The 18,870-nt window shown below is 42.8% G+C and overlaps 1 long non-coding RNA gene across 1 annotated transcript in view; it reads left to right on the forward strand.

The window, feature by feature from the left end:
• The first annotated feature begins 714 nt into the window (after window positions 1-714).
• Window positions 715-18,870, forward strand: part of LOC126068081 (uncharacterized) — a 281,892-nt gene continuing 263,736 nt past the window's right edge. Inside the window, exon 1 of the long non-coding RNA XR_007515541.1 lies at window positions 715-777. This is a non-coding gene — a long non-coding RNA (uncharacterized LOC126068081). The remainder of the gene's footprint in view (window positions 778-18,870) is intronic.

An 18,870-nucleotide genomic window follows, 5' to 3' on the forward strand; every position in this document is an offset into this window, starting at 1 on the left:
AGAGAGATTTATAAACAATTCCAATTGTCTGTTAAACGCATTGAGGGAAGTGCTATACATACAGTATGCTACAGGGATTGAAGTGATGCATGGCTGAAATGTTTGTTTTTCTGTGGGGAGGAACACTGAATGTATCACAGAAGAGGTAGCGACTGGGCTAGGATATTGTTAGATGGGCAAGGAAATTTTGTTAGCATGAAAGAGATCACTGCCTATTGTATTTGCTTCAAGAATCCATGTGAAAGGGCAGTGTTTGGAATTTTCAGAGCTGGTTCCTCTACCTATGTATTTTTTTTCTTGGAAGGAACATGGGCTAGAAGAGGGAGTTGAGCAACATTGGAAGGTGTTTAGTTCTAACTCTACTGTTATAAAATTCCCCATCCCAAACTTAACATACTAGGTCCATATGCAGGTGTGTATCTATGTATGTGTGTTTGTGTACATGCAGGGTAATGCTATCCAGCTATATGCATCCCCTCCCTCATAGAATCAGCTTTGTTCTTCCCCGAAGCATGCTGGGGATGAATTCAGAATCGACTTGGGCTAAGGTACAAGGCCACAAGTGGCATGACTGGGCCAGTGGCCTTAGCAACAAGAAGGAAAACATCTGGGCCTGAATGTGAAGTCCCTGGGAACACTGACTGCCCAAGGACGTGGGAGAAAAACGATGAGCCTTGGTCCCAGCTGGGATGGTATATAAGCTTGGGTCCTCTGCTAGGTGGTTGCAGAAAATACTCCAGCCGGCCGCCACTGGAGAGCAGCTGCTTGCCCGTGTCAGTAAGTTTTCCCAAATAAACTCATGAATCTGGAAAGGGCTACATGTTAGTCCTTCAGATTAACTGCCAGGACACACAGTGAGGGTCTTCTGTTGCTGGGGCTGTCCCTCGACAAGTGGCATGATCGGCAGGATTCTGGGGAGCACACCCGGCCTTCCCAGATGGGTGGGGAAAAGCGGGCTCCGCTGGCGGAAATCCCAGGGTGGCCAGGGACGCATTCCCTGGGACCACTAGCCCAGATTGTTGATGTCTGGGGACCTGTGCGTGAGTACTGGAACTCCCCGAAAACGCCACAGGGATTGCTGCATTACTACAGTCTTTGCATGTTGAGAAAGAAAAGAAGGTTGTTCCTGTTTTGGTTGCGGGAGCTGTGTGGCCGCTGCTGCGGGCATGGCGATATTCATGGGAGGCCCCAAAGCAAAAGCCAGATTGCGGTGCTGAGGCGGCTTGTGTGGGGTGGCTTCTACTGGCAGCATTGAGAGGGGCGTCCGATGCGGAGCCAGCTGCTAGGGCCCTAATTAGGCAGCTGGAAGCAGAGCGGCAGCTGGAGGATTTGCGCGCAGCATATTCCTCCTCCACTGAAACATTGGTACCCCGTTTGCGGAAGCAAGAGCCATCTTAGGGGGAAATCCCGGGGTGGCCAGCGACCTCTACGTGGGGTGGCCTGGCCCATATGCTTTTCTGTGGGAGAAATCCCAGGGTGGCCAGGGAAGCCTGGCTAGCTCAGTCAGCAGAGCATGGGACTGGAGCTAGTTGGAGGGGATAAATAGGTCCCTGGTGCTGAGAACACCCTGTAACACCCGGTGCAAAGCAAGAGTTAAAACAGCAGGGAAAAAAGAAATGAAAAGAAAAAAAAAAAAGGAATAAAAAGCCCTTCAAGATAGTTTGTGTTGAGCGACCTTGAAGAGACCTCAGAATCTCTGATAGCTGCCCTGGCCAAGATAACTGAACAGCAGTCTAGCTGCAGCTGCAATGGTAAGGGGAAAACTAAAAGAGGGGGGCCCACCTCCAGGTTACCAGGCAACTGGGCTGGACACATGCTTGTGCTTGGTGTGGTGGAGGCATGACTCCACAAATGAGTGAGGGCTCTGCCAACTTTTCCCAGATCTTTCAGAAATAATTAAGATTGAGGATTAAGCCTATTTTCTCTGTCAGCACAGAGGAGCAAAGGCCATGTGTTACAATTAAAGTCCAATGAGGTATACTTTGGGTCTGAGGTCACCATCATTGAGACACTTGCCCCAGCCTGACTACGGATAAGTCCCTTGGGGCCCCTACAAATCCTTATTGTATGTACTAATGATGTTGATGTATTAATGCACACCTTTGTCAACTTTTGCCTCCAAGTCCTGATGGGAATTGCTGCAGTTAGGGCCATTTTTAGAGGGGCTCAAGGAAATTGTGATGCAGGCTTATAGCTAATAGCCTGGCCACTCAATCTGGCCACTGACAACCCTCAGACTGATATATAAAGCAAGCCCCTATAGAAATGAGACATCTGGACAAAAAAAAAAAAAAAAAAAAAAAAAAATCAGCTCTGCTCCTGAGAAGCTTTTGTTACTTGTGTGCATCAAAATCAAACCAAACCCAGTGCCGTCAAGTTGATTCCAACTCATAGCAACCCTATAGGACAGAGTAGAACTGCCCCATAGAGTTTCCAAAGAGCACCTGGCAGGTTCAAACTGCTGACCCTTTGGTTAGCAGCCCTAGCACTTAACCACTACGCCACTAGGGTTTCCTTTTGTGTGGATAGTCATCAGAAAAGCCCCTATGCTGAGAGTAGAAAACAGCCAACGAACAGACCAGTCTTACCAGCTGACTGCAGAGGCTGAAGCATTGTCTGCTCCAGAGCAAAGAGATGTGCAATCGACCACCTCCTGGGTTTAAGAGAGGACTGTCCAGGGAGATTCACATGCTATCCTAGACTGGGCCTACATGCGTGGACTGCCACTGTCATCAGAAAATGCTGGATGGCACAGGAAAGCTGACCCGCCTATGAGACCCTGGCCAAGGCTAAAACCTGTGCAGGGACAGATTCCCGAGCCAACAGGCCAGAGTGTTCTCGGCAGGTAAATCGTATCAGGGTTTTTTTATCCTATACAGAGGCTTCCACTGGATCTTCAATGAACTCTTCACACTCTTTATCACCCCAAGACCTAGGAGCAATTGAGCACTTCAGTGGACAGGTTTAAATGACTGATGGGAGGGCACGAGACAAGACCAGCCTGGACCATGCATCTCAGACAAGCAGTCTGGGGTCTCAATGCAGCAGTTCCCTGCAAGGGCATTTCTTATTTGTGCCATATGTTTGATCAAGCTGTCTATTCTATAAAATATGTTTCTTTGATGTAGAATTTTTCCTAACAATAGACCTGGGTTCCACAAAGGCACTGACCTGAGCCCACAAGAGGAGGCCAAGCCTATGGCTCCCTCGCTGAGGGGTGGGAGTGTCCCTCACCCCTCAACTAAGGGGTGTGGCCAAGGTGCACAATAGGTGCAGAAAGCCCTCGGCTGGGTAACAGGGGACCGGAGGCCACACACTAAAATGATCATACACTGGACCCCCACTAACAACTATTGATGGGTACAGGGGTGGGGCCATCAGGGTGTGCCAAATCAAACTAGTGCTGCGGATTGGAAGGCTATCCCCAAAGGCCTACCAAAGTATACCTTGCCTCGATACTGGAATACATTCTGGGCAGAGATATCTTGTTGGGGCTGGAGATGCAGACCTCCAGTGAGTTCCGACTGCAGGTGAAAGCCATAAAAACTGTAGTACAAGGTAATGCTGAATGGTCCTCTGTGCAGTTCACTTCCCCAGCTCAGGTCATGGCCCTTAAGCAGTACTGCCTCCCTGGCGGGCACCAAGAAATCACTGAGGGTGTGCAGGAGATACACCAAGTGGGGATTCTATGACTGGCCAAGAGCCCCTTCAATAGTCCTGAATGGCCAATGTGCAAACCGGATGGCTCCTGGAGAATGATGGTAGAGTACTGGGAATTGACTAAGGTGACTCCCCCCTTGTTTGCAGCTGTACCCAACATCGTGCCGATGATGGGGCAAATGGGGGAGGCATTGGGCACTTACCACTTGGCTAATGCTTTCTTTAGCATCCCTCTACACTCAGACAGCTAGGACCAGTTTGCCTTCAGTTGGGAGGTGAGGCAGTGGACTTTCACTGTGCTCCCACAAGGGTACCTGCATAGCCCCACCATATGCCATGGCATGGTTGCTACTGACCTCAAGTGGTGGATTCCCCCTGCTGAGGTGGCCATATTCCACAATGTTGATGGTGTCATGCTGACCTCTGACTCGTTTGCTTCTATGCAGACTGCAGCTGGTGAGGTAGCATGCACCTCCAGTCACGGGGATGGGCAGTGAATGGGGGAAAAATGCAGGGGCCTGGTTTGTTGGTCAAGTACTTGGTTGTTATCTGGTTGGGTAAGATCCAAGTGATGCCTGAAGTGGTGATAGATAAAGTCCAAGCCTACTCCCGAGCAGAAACTGTGAAGCAACTACAGGCAATTGTCAGGCTCCTGGGGTACTAGCACCCCTTCATACCCCATGTAGCCCACACCCTATAGCCCCTATATAAGTTAGTGAAGAAAGGAGGTGAGACTGAAGGAGAGAGAAACAAAAAGATTAGATGAGAAAGTGATACAGGGGGCTAGAGGGGAAGAGAATGGGTGAGAGAGAGAGAGAGACAGGTGAAACTGGGGAGAGTTCTAGAAAGTGAGGGTATAAGAAGAGAGACAGAATGAGAAAAAAGGAGCAGTGTGGGACTGAGAGGCAAAGGAAGAGGAGGCCTTCCAGCAGAGAAGGTAGCTGTAAAACAAATAACGGGCTTTAAGAGTGTTAATACAAGGTCAGCCGTGCCAATTGGACATAGCCTGTTACCCCGAGGGGTACGGGTGAGGCCTGTGGCCACAGCAAAGCAACGAGAGATTGCCACTGGGATTTTGGTCCCAGTTGTGGCAAGGAACAAAAGAGAGGTACAGCATGTTGGAGAAAGTCATGCACAGTGTATAATGCCCGACTGCAAGTGAAAGCAAGTTCTTATTAAGGGCCAAGTCCCCTTTTACTGGGAGCGTCGGAACAGAACTAATACCTCTTGTCCCCTCAGAGTGATGGGTTGGACCCCCAACAACAGCGTGCTAGGACACTGCTAGTTGTTGCCAATAGTTGGTTAGGGAAGCAAAAGCAAAGCCTATGGGCAGGGGCATACCCATCACCCAATGGGTGGCTTTGGACATGTGGTTTGCATGGGTGGCCAGCTGGGTGGGGCACTGCACCTGGGGGTGGCTGTACATAGTGGCTAATATTTACACCACCCTCCCCAGTGTTCCCAGCAATTGGTAAAGTGTAACAGCCCAGCACAGATACCAGCGCACATCATGGTGGTTTTGCTCCTTGTCTCTGTTTTTGCCCCAGGCCACCACTATAGATGTGGAGTGGCAGGTAAAGGCGCTAGCCAGACACACCACAGCTGCCCTTAACAACCCCAGGTGGGCTATCACCCTTCTGAATGGGGAGACTCAACAAATACGGAAGGTTGTCCTTCAGAGTAGGATGGCCCTTGACATCCTAACCGCCACCCAGGGTGGCATCTGTGTCATGATAAAAACTGAATATTGCATGTGTAGCCCTGATGCCTCTAAAAATGTGTCTTTGGCTCTGCGGGACTTGCAGCAACACATCACTGCTATCAAACATGATGCCGCTGACCCTGTCTCCAGCTGGCTGCAATCCCTCCCATCTGCCTGGCAGACAGGCTTCTGGGTGATATTGGGGCTCTTCTTACTATGTCTTTTCCTGTGTTGCTAGTTATACTGAGTATGTGGTCTGGTTTTGCAATGCTCCTCTGCATACCAAGTCCGAGGGCTATCACGGAAGAGGGGGCGGTAAGATTTTAAGGCCATTAGGAGAGTATGCAGAGGTGGACTGTAGGGTAATGCTATTCAGCTATATGCATCCCCTCCCTAATAGAATACGCTTTTCTCTTCCCCGAAGCACGCTGGGGATGGATTTGGGATGGACTTGGGCTAAGGTACAAGGCCACAAGTGGCATGACTGGGCCAGTGGCCAAGGCCAAAGAATGCCTTAGCAACAAGAAGGAAAATATCTGGGCTTGGATGTGAAGTCCCTGGGAACACTGACTGCCCAAGGACGTGGGGGAAAAACGATGAGCCTTGGTCCCAGCTGGGATGGTATATAAGCTGGGGTCCTTTGTTAGGTGGTTGCGGAAAATACTCTAGCCAGCCGCCACTGGAGAGCAGCTGCTTGCCCGTATCAGTAAGTTTTCCTGTACTTATGATTCTGGGAAGGGCTATGTGTCAGTTCTTCGGATTATCTGCCAGGATGCACAGTGAGGGTCTTTCCTTGCTGGGGCTGTCCCCTGACAGTGTATGTCTGTCTAGATCAGGGGTATATGACCCAATAAGCAAGATAAGCATGGGCTTAGCGCTTACCTTGCTGATTGGGTAATCCACCCTGTCAGGGATTGTAAATTTGAAAAGAGACTTTGATTCTGTAGGAAGGTGCTGTGGGTTTGGGAGATAGACAAATGCCAGCCATACCTAAAAGCAGAATTTTGATGTGGTGAAAAATATGTGAAATTGTTCACTACAGATGGCCTGGTAAGCTAGGTAAGAACCGTGCTTAGGTTGCCTATTGGATAATCCGCCCCTGGTCTAGATTCATCTTGTTTGGGCTTTTCTTCGGTCTGCTATTGGAAGAGCAGTCACTGTGACACTGTATAATCTGATAAGGCACCTATTATACTTCTGATTGTATTTTTTATTTTCTTGTCTCAATAATGAGCATTACATTAGTATCACATGATGTGTGAGGTACTTTTATACATACATCTTTGTTTACATGTTTAGCTTCTGTACTAGCTGTGTGTTCTTTGAAAATGCATTGTTCACTTTTTTGTTGTTGAATTATTGTGGGACAATTGGTTGTTGAACAATTGTTTTCAGATAGAAACAGACACCATCAAAACACTTTATTAGAAATTTTAATTTGGTTGTGGATTTCACTAATCAGTAAAGGATCAATTAATATTTGACAATTTAACAGTAATTGTGTAATTGCACTGAAACGCTCGGAAATATTGTGTTGATACTATTAGCGCTCCAATAGTAACAATATATTATTGTCTATTTAGACATGGAGCTGTTAAGTGGCGTAAAATATCTAGAACAATGGCATAAACTTTGTGAACACTCAGATTTTCCAGGTCAGGGAGAGCATCCCCTGAAATATTGATTTAACATGATGTATTTTAATAAATACAGTAACAATTGGTGACTGAAGAGCAAGTGGATTGATTTGTCCATTTGTCCAACACATCATGGGGCAGACTACTAAATGCATATAGATCACGCATTGACAGAGACAGGGTGCTCTTTCAATGTAAAGTTATATGTGTTTTGGCCGGTATACTCACATTGGGAACTGTACTCTGAAAAGATAACTGAAGTCATTGGGAAATGTTATTAGTTTTTTTTAAGTAATCAATTTACATAAAGTCTCAGGAAAATACTGAATACCTAATGCTAAATCAAAGCGGAAGTGATGTTAAATGTGAACAGCCTCTGGTAACTCAGTTCACAATAAGTTAAACCTTTGATGCAAAAAAGACATCAGGAAAACCCTATGACTCTAATTTTAGATCATAAAGGAATACAAACTTTAATTGGTAAATAAAAGGAAGATCTGGGGACACCTCATGGTCATTCCAGTCATTCTGTGAAGAGCTGGTTATGTCAGAAGTCTTCCATTTCCTTAGAGCACTGTGATAAAGAAGAAGGCATTACAACACATTTAGAACTTAGCGGATTTTATTTCATCCCACATCAACGAGAAGTGGTTACTGGCTTAGTATCTATCTACCTGGGTTGACACTGTCAGTGGGTGATACTGGATTAGTACTTAATTTTTTTATTGCTAACTTGAATAATGCAATTATGGACATTATCAATTTTGCAGACAGCGCCAAGATAAAAGGGCTTAACACCTCGAGCTCACACACAAAGAAAACTGCCTAATCTTTTGAGTCAAAAAGCTTGAGAGCAATTCCAAATCCTCTTCAATGACCTGACGGTGGTCTGTGGCTTATCATTAAAATGAGTTAGTACCTTCTGTAGGGCCTGTTGAGTTGTGAGAATTAACTGGATATTGTTCCGACTCGACAGCTTTGCTCTAGCTAACGTAAGAGACAATAAAGCATTGTCAAAAACTCTTGGACTGGCTGTATGATCTCGGCTGTGTTCTGGTCGGCCTATGAAGATCTTTTTATCACTATTCATTTTCTTCAAAGCACTTTGTCTTAATTACTACAGTCATGCGTTGCTTAACTTCCATGATACGTTCTATGAAATAAGACATTATATCATTTGGAAGTTGTGCGAACATCATATTATATACTTAGCAAAGCTATAAGGGGTATCTTTTTTTTTTATTGTACTTCAGATGAAGGTTTACAGAACAAACTAGTTTCTCCTTAAACAGTATACTTATTGTTTTATGACATCGGTTACTAACCCCAGGGCATGTCAACACTCCCTTCTTAACCTTGGGTTCCCTATCACCAGCTTTCCCATTCCCTCCTGGCTTCTAGTCCTTGCCCCTGGGCCCTGTTAGTATCATTTTATTTTATGGGCCTGTCTAACGACGGCACTGGTTTTTTTTTTTTTTTTTTAAATATTTGCCTAAAGGGAGAACCTTGGGAGTGACTTCATTCCTGAGCTAAAACTGTGTTCAGGGGCCATATTCTTGGGTTTCTCCAGCCTCTGTCAGGCCAGTAAGTCTGGTCTTTTTTTGTGAGTTAGAATTTTGTTCTACATTTTTCTTCAGCCCTGTCCAGGATTCTTTATTGTGATTCCTGTCAGAGCAGTCAGTAGTGGTAGCCAGTTGGATAGCCTTTCTTGGGAATAGGCATAAATATGGATCTCTTCCAGTCAGTTGGCCAGGAGGCTGTCTTTCAAATTTCTTGGCATAGACTAGTAAGTACTTCCAGCACTGCATCCATTTGTTGAACCAGCTCAATTGGTGTTTCCTTCAATTCTTGGAGCCTTGTTTTTTGCCAATGCCTTCAGTGCAGCTTGGACTTCTTCCTTCGGCAACATCAGTTCCTGATCATATGCTACCTCTTGAAATGGTTGAAAGTTGACCAATTCTTTTTGGTATAATGACTCTGTGTATTCCTTCCATCTTCTTTTGATGCTTCCTACATCGTTTAATATTTTCCCCACAGAATCCTTCACTATTGCAACTTGAAGCTTGAATTTTTTCTTCAGTTCTTTCAGCTTGAGAAATGCCAAGCATGTTCTTCCATTTTGGTTTTCTATCTCCAGCTCTTTGCACATGTCATTATAATACTTTACTTTGTCTTCTCGAGCAGCCCTTTGAAATGTTCTGTTTAGTTCTTTTACTTCATCATTTCTTCCTTTTGCTTTAGTGGCTCGACATTCAAGAGCAAATTTCAGAGTATCTTCTGACATCTATTTTGGTCTTTTCTGTCTTTCCTGCCTTTTTAATGACTTCTTGCTTTTTTCATGTATAATGTCCTTGATGTCATTCCACAACTTGTCTGGTCTTTGGTCATTTGTGTTCCATGAGTCATACCTATTCCTGAGAAGGTCTCTAAAATCAGGTGGGATATACTCAAGGTCGTACATTCCCTCTCATCGACTTGTTCTAATTTTCTGCTTCTGTGATACTACCTGTACTCACAGATTAATGCGGCCTGGAGAGGCTTAGGTTACGTTACATACCTTGCTAGTGCATTGTTTGGCAACCCTTAGTTAATATGGCCAACTGACATCATTGATTGGTTCTAGTTGTGTCTCAAATATGTACTTCTGATCAAAAAAATTTCTGGGCTGGAAACTGCATGAATCAAAGCAAATCCATTCGTAACTCTCCATGTACATGTCCTGAAAGGAGAATCAGTGGTCTTCCCTTCTTATGCAAAGAGACCGTAGATTCTGAGTGTGAACTCCTATCCTAGCTGGGAATCTCTAGGAGGGCAAGGTTTGCATTTTATTCATTTCTGTGTTCTCTATACCTAGCCTCATGCCTGGCACAGAGGAGATGCTCAGAAAACATTTGTTGAATAAAGTTTTATTTGACTTAACAACCAGCACAGAGCACAGTACATGTAAGTTGAATGTTCAAAGAAAATAATTATTTTCATGAAAATAGAGAAAGAAAAAGCAAGTGAGGGATTTAATAGATCCCACAATGCAAGGTTTCCGAGTCCTTAAAAAAAAAAAAAAAATTCCTGCCTCTCTTCTCTTTCTAACAGCTGCTTCTCTGACTTCCTCTTATCTATGACTTTGAAGACTCCATGCTACCCGTTAGCTGGGGTTGTGTCATCAGGCAATGCAGCCCATGCAGGGAACATTCCAAAACGTGTTCCATGCCTTCTACCTCTAAGCGCCATTCCTTATATGGAGTTATTTTATGTTTAAATTGAATTGTGTAGGACATAACTCATTGAGATTTGTAGACAGATATTCCTGGCTAGGAGGTGGGAATAACCCCTAATACTACCTATCTTCCCTCTGCACCCTTCCCATCTGCTCTCAATAGGGACCTCTTGGTCTGCCTGATTCTAACTGATCCTGTGACCTGTAATTAAGATAATAATTGCTGGAAAGAGTAAGGCCTGAAATAACTACACAAAGAACTCCTTAGGTTCTTGTGCCCTTGTTGAGCCTCTAGTATCAGAATAAGAAAGGTGTCAGTCTCCTGCCAAAATTGTAACAGTGTCATTCTGCCAACGATTTTTGTCAATGGGAAGGACAACCTAGGCTGTATGCTCCATTGGAATGGAGCACACTTAGGCAGTCCTTCCAGAAGGAAAACACCATTGGAGGTTGACCCAGAAATCAGTGATGGACTAGGAACCAGTTTTATTTTCTTCTCAAAGATGTTATCAGTATCCAGGCAGTACCAAGTTACAGGTGTCAAGCCTCACTCTGAGCCAAAGCTTTGATGAAGACTTTTTTTTTACCCTCAGTGTTACAGTTTCCTGGTTTATTTAAATTGAAAGTTCCTTGTTACATTTTTAATTCTATTTATGTTTTAACTAAGAATTCCATCAAGTAAGAAGGTCCTTGACCAAGATATTTAAATTAATCCAACATATCATTTGTCCAGTCCACATAGTTTTTGAGTGCCTCTATGTGACAGGCCCTCTTCTAGAAGAGCCCTGGGAGTACATGGTTGAATAGGTCTTTTAATAGTTCAGAGTTCTTCAATTCAGGCTTTATTTCATGAATGTTAAGTTCCCACTATTTTAAGGTTATGGAAGCTCTAAGATGGCAGGATCTTATATTGTAGTGGGGTTTTTGGTTTTGTTTTTTTATTGTTTGCTGTTCCTGTAGGCAGTTCTACTCTGTCCTGTAGGGTCGCTATGAGTCAGAATTGACTCAGCATCAATGGGTTTGGTTTCTTTTGGTTTTGTTCCTGTAGGAGCATCAACTCAATTATTTCTCAAGGTTTCTCCTCTCCTCTCCTCTTTTATTCTTTCCTTTCTCTCTCTCTCTTTCACTTTCTGTCTCACTTGCTTTCTTTCTGGCAATTCTAGTCTAAATGTTACAAACGAATAAAAGACCAAGTGAGCAACAATATAATAACAGAAAATTAAGACCTTGGGATGTCACTAGGAAGGAGAAAAAGAGGAAGCTAAAGCCACAAATGCACCACTGTCTAAGAGAGAGCTCTACCTACATCCACCTGCACTTGTTACTTTTTTTTTTTTCCAGCAGTTTGGTGACCTGTACATTCAGAAAGCATTAGGGATATGCTTATTATATTAGCTAAATGACAAATGGTCTCGGTGATGAGGTAGCCATTAAGTGAAAGGGCCATCAGATGCTTCCTTTCTGAGATTCTCCTATCTTAAATCTAACTGTCAATTAACATCTACAGACACATGCATCTGTCTTGACAGAGAGCATGTTATATGGGAGACAGCTTGACAGCGACCTGGCCTGACTTTATTTATAGATGTCACTTTTGTGTAGACCTCTCCTGAGGTAGGCGGAAGCAGCACTGCAACAATTTACAGTATCTATTGACTCTGAGAAACCACTAAACCATTCCTGACTACACCGGTGGCATGCAAAAACATTTTGTCTTGATTTCTAATTCCAAGACGTCATCCTTTTCCACTCAAAACACATTCATTTGGTTTCCTTATTACCTCTGAAGTCCATCCACAAGACCGGTCAATTGCTTTGGAGGAGGATGAGCTGCAGGATGCGAGGTCATGGTGTTTGGCTTCTTAGGAGATGTGGCCTGTGAAGGAAAAGGGTCCTGACAGGAATGAGTTCAACTGCACTGTTGGCCCAGAAGGATCCAGAAGCTCTGCCTGCTCTGCTTGCAAGACCTTGTCCAGATCCACATCTCCCATGCTATCTCTCCTAACTTGAGTTTTGGAGGCCCTGTGACAACATCAGCTCAGCAGAAATGAAGCAGGATTTGCGTACACTATTTGTGATTCTTGGCTATTTTTATATTCCTTTATGATCATATATTTCTTTTGTACCTGTCTTCTTTTGTCCCCATTTAGTTTGTATGCTACTTCAGCTTTGGGGCTGTATTTTTAAAATTTTTATTGTGCTTTAGGTGAAAGTTTACAGCTAAGTTAGTTTCTCATACAAAAATTTATATACATATTATTATGTGACCCTAGTTGCAATCCCTACAATGTGACAGCACATGCTCCCTTTCTGTCCTGGGTTTCCTGTGTCCATTAAACCGGCTCCTATCCCTTTCTACCTGCTCATCCCACCTCTGGACAGGAGCTACCCATTTAGTCTCATGTATCTACTTGAACTAAGAAGCACACTCTTCACAAATATTATTTTATGTTTTATATTTCAGTCTGATCTTTGTCTGAAGACTTGGCTTCAGGAATGATTTTAGTTCTGGGTTAACAGAGAGTCTAGGGACCAAGTCTTCCGTGGTTCATCTAGTCTCAGTCAGACTATTAAGTCTGTTTTTTTTTTTTTTTATGTGAATTTGAGATCTGCACCACAGTTTTCTCCTGCTCCATCAGGGACTGTCTGTTGTGTTCCCTGTCAGGGTGGTCACTGGTGGTAGCCAGGCACCATCCAGTTCTTCTGGTCTCAGGTCGATGGAGTCTCTGGTTTATGTGGTCCTTTTGTCTCTTGAGCTAATATTTTCCTCGTGTCTTTGGTGTTCTTCATTCTACTTTGCTCCAAATGGGTTGGGACCAATTGATGCATCTTAGATGGCTGCTTGCAAGCTTTTGAGAACTCAGACACCACACGCCAAGGATGCAGAACATTTTCTTAAAAAACTTTGTTATGCCAGTTGACCCCCCACATGTCTGTCGGTTTGTCGTACTGTGGGGGATTGTGTGTTGCAGTGATGCTGGAAGCTATGCTGCCGGCATGCAGATTCCAGCAGGGTCATCAATGGAGGACAGGTTTCACCTGAGCTTCCAGGCTGAGATAGACTAGGAAGAAGGACCCAGCAGTCTACATCTGAAAAGCATTAGCCAGTGAAAACCTTATGAATAGCAGTGGAACATTGTCTGATATAGTGCTGGAAGATGAGCCCCCCAGGTTGGAAGGCACTCAAAAGATGACTGGGTAAGAGCTGTCTCCTCAAAGTAGAGTCAACCTTAATCATGCGGATGTAGTAAAGCTTTCGGGACCTTCATTTGCTGATGTAGCATGACTCAAAATGAGAAGAAACAGCTACAAATATCCATTAATAATCAGAACCTGGAATGTATGAAGCATGAATCTAGGAAAACTGGAAATTGTCAAAAATGAAATGGAACGCATGAACTTTGATATCCTAGGCATTAGTGAGCTGAAATGGACTGGTACTGGCCATTTTGAATCAGACAATCATATAGTCTACTATGCTGGGAATGACAACTTGAAAAGGAATGGTGTTGCATTCATCTTCAAAAAGAACGTTTCAAGATCTATCCTGAAGTACAATGCTGTTAGTGATAGGATAATTTCCATACGCCTACAAGGAAGGCCAGTTAATACGACTATTATTCAAATTTACGCACCAACCACTGGGGCCAAAAATGAAGAAATAGAAGATTTTTAGCAGCTGCTGCAGTCTGAAATTGATCAAACATACAATCAAGATGCATTGATAATTACTGGTGATTGGAATGTGAAAGTTGGAAACAAAGAAGAAGGATCGGTAGTTGGAAAATATGGCCTTGGTGATAGAAACAATGCCGGAGATAGAATGATAGAATTTTGCAAGACCAACGACTTCTTCATTGCAAATACCTTCTTTCACCAACATAAATGGTGACTATGCACATGGACCTCATCAGATGGAACGCACAGAAATCAAATTGACTACATCTGTGGAAAGAGACAATGGAAAAGCTCAATATCATCAGTCAGAACAAGGCCAGGGGCTGACTGGAACAGACCATCATTTGCTCATATGCAAGTTCAAACTGAAACTGAAGAAAATCAGAGCAAATCCACGAGAGCCAAAATATGACCTTGAGTATTTCCCACCTGAATTTAGAGACCATCTGAAGAATAGATTTGACGCATGGAACACTAGTGACCGAAGACCAGATGAGTCGTGGAATGACATCAAGGGCACCATACATGAAGAAAGCAAGAGGTCATTGAAAAGACAGGAAAGAAAGAAAAGACCAAGATGGATGTTGGAGGAGACTCTGAAACCTGCTCTTGAATGTCGAGCAGCTAAAGCAAAAGGAAGAGTTGATGAAGTAAAAGAACTGAACAGAAGATTTCAATGGGTTAGAGAAGACAAATTAAAGTATTATAATGACATTTGCAAAGAGCTGGAGATGGAAAACCAAAAGGGAAGAACATGCTTGGCATTCCTCAAGCTGAAAGAAATGAAGAAAAAATTCAAGCCTCGAATTGCAATAGTGAAGGATTCTGTGGGAAAATATTAAACGACTCAGGAAACATCAAAAGATGGAAGGAATACACAGAGTTGTTATACCGAAAAGAATTAGTCAATGTTCAACCATTTCAAGAGGTAGCATATGATCAGGAACCAATGGTACTGAAGGAAGAAGTCCAAGCTGTTCTGAAGGCATTGGCGAAAAACAAGGCTCCAGGAATTGATGGAATATCAACTGAGATGGTTCAACAAACAGATGCAGCACTGGAGGTGCTCACTAGTCTATGCCAAGAAATATGGAAGACAGCTTCCTGGCCAACTGACTGGAAGAGATCCATATTTATGCCTATTCCCAAGAAAGGTGATTCAGCCAAATGTGGAAATTATAGAACAATATCATTAATATCACACGCAAGCAAAATTTTGCTGAAGATCATTCAAAAACAGCTGCAGCAGTATATGGAAAGGGAACTGCCAGAAATTCAGGCTGGTTTCAGAAGGCATGGAACCAGGGATATCATTGCTGATGTCAGATGGATCCTGGCTGAAAGCAGAGAATACCAGAAGGATGTTTACCTGTGTTTTATTGACTATGCAAAGGCATTCGACTGTGTGGATCATAACAAATTATGGATAACTTTGCGACGAATGGGAATTCCAGAACACTTAATTGTGCTCGTGAGGAACCTCTACATAGATCAAGAAGCAGTTGTTTGGACAGAACAAGGAGATACTGATTGGTTTAAAGTAAGAAAAGGTGCACATCAGGGTTGTATTCTTTCACCATACTTATTCAATCTGTATGCTGAGCAAATAATCCAAGAAGCTGGAGTATATGAAGAAGAACAGGGCATCAGGATTGGAGGAAGACTCATTAAGAACTTGCGTTATGCAGATGACACAACCTTGCTTGCTGAAAGTGAAGAGGACTTGAAGCCCTTACTCATGAAGATCAAAGACCACAGCCTTCAGTATGGATTGCACCTCAACATAAAGAAAACAAAAATCCTCACAACTGGACCAATGAGCAACATCATAATAAATGGAGAAAAGATTGAAGTTGTCAAGGATTTCATTTTACTTGGATTCGCAATCAACAGCCATGGAAGTAGCAGTCAAGAAATCAAAAGACGCATTGCATTGGGTAAATCTGCTGCAAAGGACCTCTTTGAAGTGTTGAAGAGCAAAGATGTCACCTTCAAGACCAACGTGCGCCTGACCCAAGTCATGGTATTTTGAATCGGATCATATGCATGTGAATGCTGGACAATGAATAAAGAAGACCAAAGAAGAATTGACGCCTTTGAGTTGTGGTGTTGGCGAAGAATATTGAATATCCCATGGACTGCCAAAAGAACGAACAAATCTCCTTAGAGGAAGTACAACCAGAATGCTCCTTAGAAGCAAGGGTGGCGAGACTGCATCTTACATACTTTGGACATGTTGTCAGGAGGGATGAGTCCCTGGAGAAGGACATCATGCTTGTCAGAGTACAGGGTTGGTGGAAAAGAGGAAGATCCTCAACGAGGTGGATTGACACAGTGGCTGCAACAATAAGCTCAAGCATAACAACGGTTGTAAGGATGGCTCAGGACCGGGCAGTGTTTTGTTCTGTTGTGTATAGGGTCGCTATGAGTCAGAACCAACTTGACAGCACGTAACAACAACAACAACACGCCAGTTGACCTAGATGTCCCCTGAAACCATGATTCTTAGCCCCACGCCCCTGCTGTTCTGTCCCTTGAAGTGTTTGGTTGTGTTCGGGAAACTTCTTAGCTTTTGGCTTAGTCCAATTGTGCTGACTTCTCCTGTATTGTATGTTATCCTTCCCTTCACCTAGATAGTTCTTGTCTACTATCTAGTTAGTGAATTCTCCTCTCCCTCCTTCCCCACCCTCGTAACCATCAAGGAATACTTTCTCCTGTATTTAAACCTTTTCTTGAGTTCGTATAACAGTGATTTCATACAATATTTGTCCTTTTGTGACTGACTAATTTCACTCAGCCTAATGCCTTCCAGATTTATCCATGTTGTGAGATGTTCCAAAGATTCCTCATTGTTTTTTATCGTTGTGTAGTATTCCATTGTGTGAATATACCATAATTTGTTTATCTATTCGTCTCTTGACAGGCACCTAAAAACCAAACCAAACCCACCGCCATCGAGTCAATTCCAACTCATAGCGACAGGCACCTAGGTTGTTCCTATCTTTTTGCTATTGTGAACAGTGCTACAGTGAACATGGGTATGCATATATCTATTTGTGTGACAGCTCTTGTTTCTTTAGGATATATTGCAAGGAGTGGGATTGCTGGATAACATGGTACTTCTATTTCTGGCTTTTTAAGGAAGTGCCAAATTGATTTCCTAACTGCTTGTACCATTTTACATTCCCACCATCAGTGTATAAGTGTTCCAGTCTCTCCACAACCTCTCCAACATTTATTATTTTGTGTTTTTTTGGGTTAATTCTAGCCTTATTGGGGCGAGAGAGTATCTCGTTGCGGTTTTGATTAGCATTTCTCTAATGGCTAATGATCATGAGCATTTCCTCAGGTATCTGTTAGCTACCTGAATGTCTTCTTTGGTGAAGTGCCTGTTCATATCCTTTGCCCATTTTCTTAATTGGGTTGTCTTTTTGTTGTTGAAGTTTTGCAGTATCTTGTAGTACCTTGATCAGATATGTCACAGCCAAAAATTTGTTCCCAGTCTGTAGGTTGTCTTTTTACTCTTTTGGTGAATTCTTTTGATGAGCATAACTGTTTGTTATCTAGTTTCTCTTCTAGTATTTGTGCATTGTTAGTTATGTTTCGTATTCTGTTTATGCCATGTATTTGTTTAGCCTTGTCCCTATTTTTCCTTCCATGATCTTTATCACTTTCTATTTTATAATTAGGTCTTTGATCCATTTTGAGTTGGTTTTTGTGTATGGTGGGAGGTATGGATCTTGTTTTATTTTTTTGCAGATGGATATCCGGTTATGCCAGTACCATTTGTTATAGAGACTGTCTTTTCCCCATTTAACAGACTTTGGGCCTTTGTCAAACAACAGCTGCTCATAGGTGGATGAGTTTACGTCTGTATTCTCAATCCTGTTCCATTGGTCTATGTATCTGTTGTTACACGAGTATCAGGCTGTTTTGACTACTGTGACAGTATAATAGTTTCTAAAATCAGGTATTCTGAGGCCTCCCACTTTGTTCTTCTTCAGTAATGCTTCACTTATCTGGGGCCTCTTTCCTTTCCATATGAAGTTGGTAATCTGTTTCACCACCTTGTTAAAAAATGTCATTGGAATTTGGATTGGGATTGCATTGTATCTGTAGATTGTTTTGGGTAGAACTGAGGTTTTCACAATATTGATACTTCCTAAACACGAGCAAAGTATATTTTTCCACTTATATAGGTCTCTTATGATTCTTTGCAGTAGTGTCTTTTAGTTTTCTTTGTAGAGGTCTTTTACGTCTCTGGTTAGATTTATTCCTAAGTATTTTATCTTCTTGGGAGCTATTGTAAATGCTATTGATTTGGTGATTTTCTCTTCAAAGTTCTCTTTATTGGTGTAGAAGAATCCAACTTATTATTGTATATTTATCTTGTATTCTGATGCATTACTGAAATCTTCTATTAGTTCCAGTAGTTTTCTTGTGGATTCTTTGGAGTTTTCTGTGCATATGATCATATCATCTGCACATAGGGGTACTTTTACTTCTTCCTTACCAATTTGGATGCCTTACTCTTTCTAGCCTAATTGCTCTGGCTAGGACCTCTAACACAATGTTGAATAAGAGTAGTAATAGAAGGCATCCTTGTCTGGTTCCCATTCTCAAGGGAAATGCTTTCAGACTATCTCCATTTAGGATGATAACGGCTGTTGGTTTTTGTATAAATGCCCTTTATTACGTTGAGGAATTTCCCTTCTATTCCTATTTTGCTGAGAGTTTTTATCATGAATGGGTGTAGGACTTTGTCAAATGCCTTTTCTGCATCAATTGATAAGATCATGTGATTCTTTTATTTATGTGATGGATTACATTGATTGTTTTTCTAACGTTGAATCATCCCTGAATAAATCATCCCTGAATACCTGGTATGAATTCCACTTGCCCATGGTGAATTATTTTTTCGATATATTGTTGAGTTCTATTGGCTAGAATTTTGTTGAAGATTTTTATGTCTATGTTCA

This window comes from Elephas maximus, chromosome 26, assembly GCF_024166365.1.
Source record: "Elephas maximus indicus isolate mEleMax1 chromosome 26, mEleMax1 primary haplotype, whole genome shotgun sequence".
Lineage (NCBI taxonomy): Eukaryota > Metazoa > Chordata > Mammalia > Proboscidea > Elephantidae > Elephas > Elephas maximus.